Source organism: Trichechus manatus, unplaced genomic scaffold (genome assembly GCF_000243295.1).
Source record: "Trichechus manatus latirostris isolate Lorelei unplaced genomic scaffold, TriManLat1.0 scaffold00016, whole genome shotgun sequence".
Taxonomy (NCBI): Eukaryota; Metazoa; Chordata; class Mammalia; order Sirenia; family Trichechidae; genus Trichechus; species Trichechus manatus.
The window spans coordinates 13,344,500-13,350,499 of NW_004443952.1; positions in this window are offsets into that span (position 1 = coordinate 13,344,500).

Here is a 6,000-nt window from a genome sequence, read left to right on the forward strand (position 1 = left end):
CTTTAATCAGTTTCGAAAAATCATACTATCCCCATAACCTGTGTGTCTACTGGCTTCACACTGCAGGGCCAAGTCTGGAGCTGGGATGAGCCAACACAGGCCCTTTACGCTGCTTGTCACAGGTTTGCATTAGGGTGTCCCTCTACACAGGACTTCTCAATGACCTGTCTAAATTTTCCCAAACGTTTACCAAAAGCAGTGTCTCAAATACATGTCATGTAGCCTATCAGAACCCTCTGGCAGATGGCCCACGTGCCTGGGGAACTGCTGAGTGGTAGAAGTGGCACCCGTGTTTTTTAAAGCCCCTTAATTCTTGTCACTAGTCCCCCCACCTGGTCATACATATAAATCAGATATGATTATGCTATTTACCACTCTGAGTCTCTAAGTCTCCCTGACACTGATCCCAGCACACCTCCTCACTGCTTCTGCATCCACTAGAGACTGGGGGAACCTTGGGATTAATTGGGGGTTAGTGACCTCAGAGTGTGTGTGACAAGAGTGGGGGATGGTGGGTAACTTCAGCATGCCAGGCATGAGGCCAGGCCCTTTGGCACTGTTCATAGACTCCTCAGTTACTTCTGGGCACTGCTCAGTGAGATGGGCATTATTGTCCTTGACTTTCAAGAAAGACACAAAGCTTGGAGACCTTATGGCCATGCAGCTTGTAAGAGATGGAGCTTGAATTTGAATCCTAATCTCCATCCCTCTGAAGGTTCTTTGCTTTGTGGCATTTTGCATGGCATCTTCATCACTTTCCGAGTGCTGCATTTTAGCAAGCTGGAAGGCTTGAGAGTGCTAGGGCAGTTTAAATCACTTACCTCATTAAGAGTTCCTATCCATCACCCCCACCCCCAATTTAAGGTGAACATTTAATTTATCATCCACACTGGGAGACTTCTGAAAGGGAAAGGGGAACGATTAATAATTATGTCTGGACAACAGATGTAAACAGGGACAAAATTAGCCTCAAGGGTAAATGATCTGACTTGTCCCAGGTGTTTAGAGCCTGAAGCTTCCTGTGTACACCAAGGGTTGTGAATTAGACACGGGAGTGAGTGTATATTGGCTGGGGAGTGGGCACAATCAAGGAATGGACAGAGTGGAGGTATGGCAAGAGTGACCTCTTTTTTAAATAAATTGTTTTGTTTTGTTTTTTAAATTCTAACACTAAAACCTTCTCATTAGAGGAAATGTGGAAGAGGTAAAGAATAAGGAAGACAGTAAAGAAAAACCACTGATCCACTGATAATACTGGCATAGTTCCTTTTAGTTTTCTTTTCTATGCATATGCCTGATATATTAAATAATTTATATTTATGTATATATTAGAATCATATAGTTTTGTGCTCTGCTTTTCTCCCTTAAAGTTTGAAATGAGCATTTTCCAATGTCTCCAAGGATTACTTTAAAATATTTTGTTGTTTGCATGATTTTCTATTGTAAAGATGTAACTTAATCAGTCCCTTACTTCAGTTGTGTGATTTGATTCCAGTTCTTTGATTCCATAAAACATACTGTGGTAGAGCACATTATAGATCAATCTTTATCTGTATTTCTGTGGACTTCTGGGCAAACCTTAGTGTTTCTGATCAAAGGGACATATGTGGCCTGCCCTACCCCTCCCCTTTATTTCTGCCTTGAAATAATGTATACCTGGAGCTAGGGCAGCCATCTTTTGACTATGAGCAAGACAGATATGGTCCTTGGAATAAGGACAAAGCACAAGTCATCCCAAATGATGATATATTTAGGCACTGATAACTAGCATGAAAGAAGGAAGCATCGACTTAATAGTGAATAGGTGTGCATGAGAAGCTCTGGTAGCATGGTGGTTAAAGAGCTTGGCTGCTAACCAAAAGGTCAGCTGTTCAAAGCCACCAGCTGCTCGGTGGGAGAATGACGTGACTGTCTGCTTCCATAAAGATTTACAGCCTTGGAAACCCTATAGGGCAGATTTACTCTGTCCCATAGGATCACTATGAGTCAGAATTGATTCAATGGCAGTGGGTTTGGTTCTTGGTTTGGTTTTGGGTGTGCATGTGTATGTGGAGAGGGTGAGAGGACTACTTAGATTAGGTGGCCAAGGAAGGACTTCCTGAGATAGGGATATTCATGTGGAGGAGTGTCTAACTTACAAATTGTCTGACAGAGAACAGAAGATAGAGTTTCCAGGTAAAGGGAACATTGCCAAGAGCGCTGAAGTAAGAAAAATACTTGGTGTGTCTGAGAAACTGAAAAGGCGTGAGTGTAGCTGAAATACAGTGGCAAGGAGGAGCGAAGCAGGAGAAGACCTCAGAGGTCCTGGTGGGAGGGTCCAGAATCACAGGTAGTAGGGCTGGAAGGGGTTTTAGAAAAACTTGCCCCTTCCTCCCAATCTCATTCTTGGCTCAGAACTCTCTCTTTCTCATCTACCCACTGTTCTGGAAGGTTCATGTTCAGTGCATTACAACAGCTCCTAGGCCTTGGGGGTCACCTGGTAAGGTGACATTACACACTGCAGGAAACAGTCCTTTGTTCCTGTTCATTTCACTGTCATTCAGATGGAGCAGCAGCAGCTTTATGGTGACACAGTGAGCTTGGGCCCCAATGCCAACTGCTAGTTTCAGTACAACATGTCCCATCAGGTCCCACTGCAAGCTACTAGCTTATGTCATTGAACAAGCCCTGCCCGGTTTTGTGTCAAGCCACTCAGGCAGTTACAATGTTGGGCAATGAGCTCTGGCCTGGAAGTTCAGGGAGCTGAGGTTGAATTCTGTCTCAGACTCTTACTAGCCACATAGCCTTGATAAAGTTAATAGGCCCCTTAAAGCTTCAGTTTCCCCATCTGCAAAATGAAAATAAAAAAAACAATCTTGCAGCAAGGCTGTGAATCAAATGAGATGAGCTTGAGAAAATGTTTTGTGAAATATAAAGTGTTTTATATGCATAAGGAAGAGTTATTAAAAGTATTGAAGCCCTAGGAGTCTCTAACCATCTTCCTGAGGGTAGAGGGGACTCAGGAGCCACCTCATCTCAGGAGCCACCTCATCCAGTCCTACACTCGTACACTTTGCACTGACAGCTGTATGCCCTTATTTGTCACTCCCCAAAGGGTTAACATGTGTTATGGGTTAAATTGTGTCCCCCAAAAAGATATGCTGAAGTCCTTACCCCCTGGTACCTGTGAATGTGACTTGTTTGGAAGTAAGGTCTATGAAGATATTATTAGTTAAGTTAACATGAGGTCATACTGGAGTAGAAAACCAAAACTTGTTGCTGCCAAGTTGATTCTGACCCATAGCACCCCTATAGCCCTATAGGACAGAGTAGAACCGCCCCATAGGGTTTCCAAGGAGCAGCTGGTGGTTCAAACTGCTGACATTTTGGTCAGCAGCCGTAGCTCTTAATTACTGTGCCACCAGGGCTCCTACAGGAGTAGAGTGGGCCGTAATCCAATCTGAGTGGTGCCTTTATAAAAGGAGGAGAAGAGACACAAGAAGAGACAGACACGGGGGAAGATGGCCATGTGAAGATGGAGGCAGAGATTGGAGTGACGCATCTATAAGCCAAGAATGCCAAGGATTACCAGGAACCACAAAAAAAACTAGGCAGAGGCAAGGAAAGACCTTCCCTTAAAGCCTTTAGAGAGAGTATGGCCCTGCCCACACCTTGATTTCAGACTTCTAGCCTCCAGAACTGGGAAAGGATAAATTTCTGTTGTTTTAAGCCACCCAATTTGTGGAGCTTTGTTATGACAGCCTGAGGAAACTGATATAACATGCATCACATCCCATGGAGATATCATCACAGAGCAAGCCCCCAAATGGAAAGAAACAAAACTCAAATTTGCTTCCCTATAAAAGGCAGCCTGCCTTTGAAACTTGACCCCCTTGAAAACCTACTGAATTGAACACGAAGGAAAAGAAGAAGAAAAAAATAAAACAACAGGTAATTAATCAGCATTTTGTCTAATCTAATTTGGCTTTAAGGCACACTGATTAAGACCAACATACCTGCCAAGGCAAACTGTGTGAACCCTCTGAGTGGCCTCTTGGATTTGACATCCATGGTGTCTGCAGTCCTCTCACTTGCAGACTGGTTTCAGTGAAGGTAGCCATTTGATGTAATGGGAACCATATGGACTGGTAGCTGCTGTCAGTAAACAGAGCCAACATGGCCTGTGTGGCCAGACACAACATCAAGTGAAGAGCAGGAAGACGAGAGCTGTGGGAAGGAAGGAAAAAGTTGTTTCAGATGACAAGAGAAAGAGAAGCCCACCTGGTTCAGGAGGAGGCTTCAGGGATCTGGAAAATGAAGCCAAGAGGCTCTTCAGGACGTTTGCATGAACGAGCAGCCCTCCCCAGCAGGGCTTTCCACAGTCTCCTGCCCCAGTTGAGAGGTAACAGAGGGTTCTGCCTGGGAACGCATAAGTGAGATCTCTGTAGGATGTGTACTCCGGCATAGAGTTCTCTCTTACCTAACTGTCTCCATGGAAAGTCAGAGTGTGATGCTCAGAGCAATAAGACTATGTAAAGAGGTAATGGCAGGTATGAAATAATAATAATAATAAGCATATATTTTAGATTATTTTCATGTTTTGTCGCATAATAGAAATAGCATGATTCGAAAATCATGAGATTTGCTTGACTCTGACAATAAACGCACCCATTTTATAAATGCAAGCAAACTACTTATTTTCTCAGAGCTTCAGTTTATTAGTCTATCAAATGAAGGCAATGGTAACCAATGGTTGTTGTGAAGAGTACATGAGCTGATGCTCCTTACATTTGGTAGAACACCCAATTTGTCCATTCATGTTCACTCATTCAAAAAATATTTATTAAGTACTTACTAATGAGAGTCCCTGAGTGTTGCAGATGTTTAACACATTCAGCTCCTAACCAAAAAGTTCAAGATTTGAGTACACAAAGAGGTGCCTTGGAAGAAAGGCCTGGTGATCTACTTCTGAAAAATCAGCCATTGAAAACTCTGTGGATGAGGCAGGGCCAAGATGGCGGAGTAGTCAGACGCTTCTGGTCGACCCTCTTACAACAAAGACCTGTAAAAACAAGTGGTTCGATTATATCTGGCAATCTGGGAGCCCTGAACATCAAAGGCACAGTTGAGGAAACAAACTGAGTGGCAAGGGGAGGAAGAGACGGTTTGGAAGCAGCGAAGGGTTGCCAAACCTGATCCAGGAAGAGCCTGAGCCCTTCAGGCCTCAGCTCGACGATGAGGGATGAGGTAGGCAAGAAGCCATGCTCTGGAGGAGCGTTTTCCACACCAGGAGAGACCCAGTGCCAGAGAGTCTCCAAGACCACCCAGAACCAGTGAGAAGCAGGCCTCCACGAAAGATAAGTACTTGCAAACCGCTTACCGTGCAGATCAAAAACATCCTCCTTAGGGAAAATCTTCTCTCCCATTTACCTCCCTGCTCCCTGCTCTGCACTGGGTCCCCGACTGGCTTCAGCAATTGCTGAGTTCTCTGGGCCAGAGTAGGATCCATCACATGCCCAGAGCCATTCTCCCTGCCTTGGAGAGTGAACAAATCAACAAGCAGGGGGAAAAAATAAACTGCTGGCTCCCCTAAGCCAGGAACCCAGGGTAGGCACAGCTCCTTTGCCTAGGCACAGGCATAAGGGATCCACGGACTCTGAGTACCTTTTCCCCTGCATAGACTTGTGTGGGCCCATCTCAACAGCTTAGGCCCTCATTACCACAGTACAACAGGGTATATACCAGAACTCTAAATTCAACAGTTTCAGCTGTGAAGTTGCAGGTTCTTGACATTTGACACTGTTCTGCCCATTAAGCAGGGTCTTCACCTACCCACATCAGGGGCCCGAGGACTGGTAGCTCCACCCACTCCACCTAGCCACCTGCAATAGGGGCTCATAAATAAGAGGCACCCCCCCCCCAGTCCTTACAGCCAACAGCATTAGGTGCTCATAGTCCGGCTGCAAAACCCACCCACTTATGCACTCTAGGGAACAGGGACACGCCTTCCTCCTGGACACT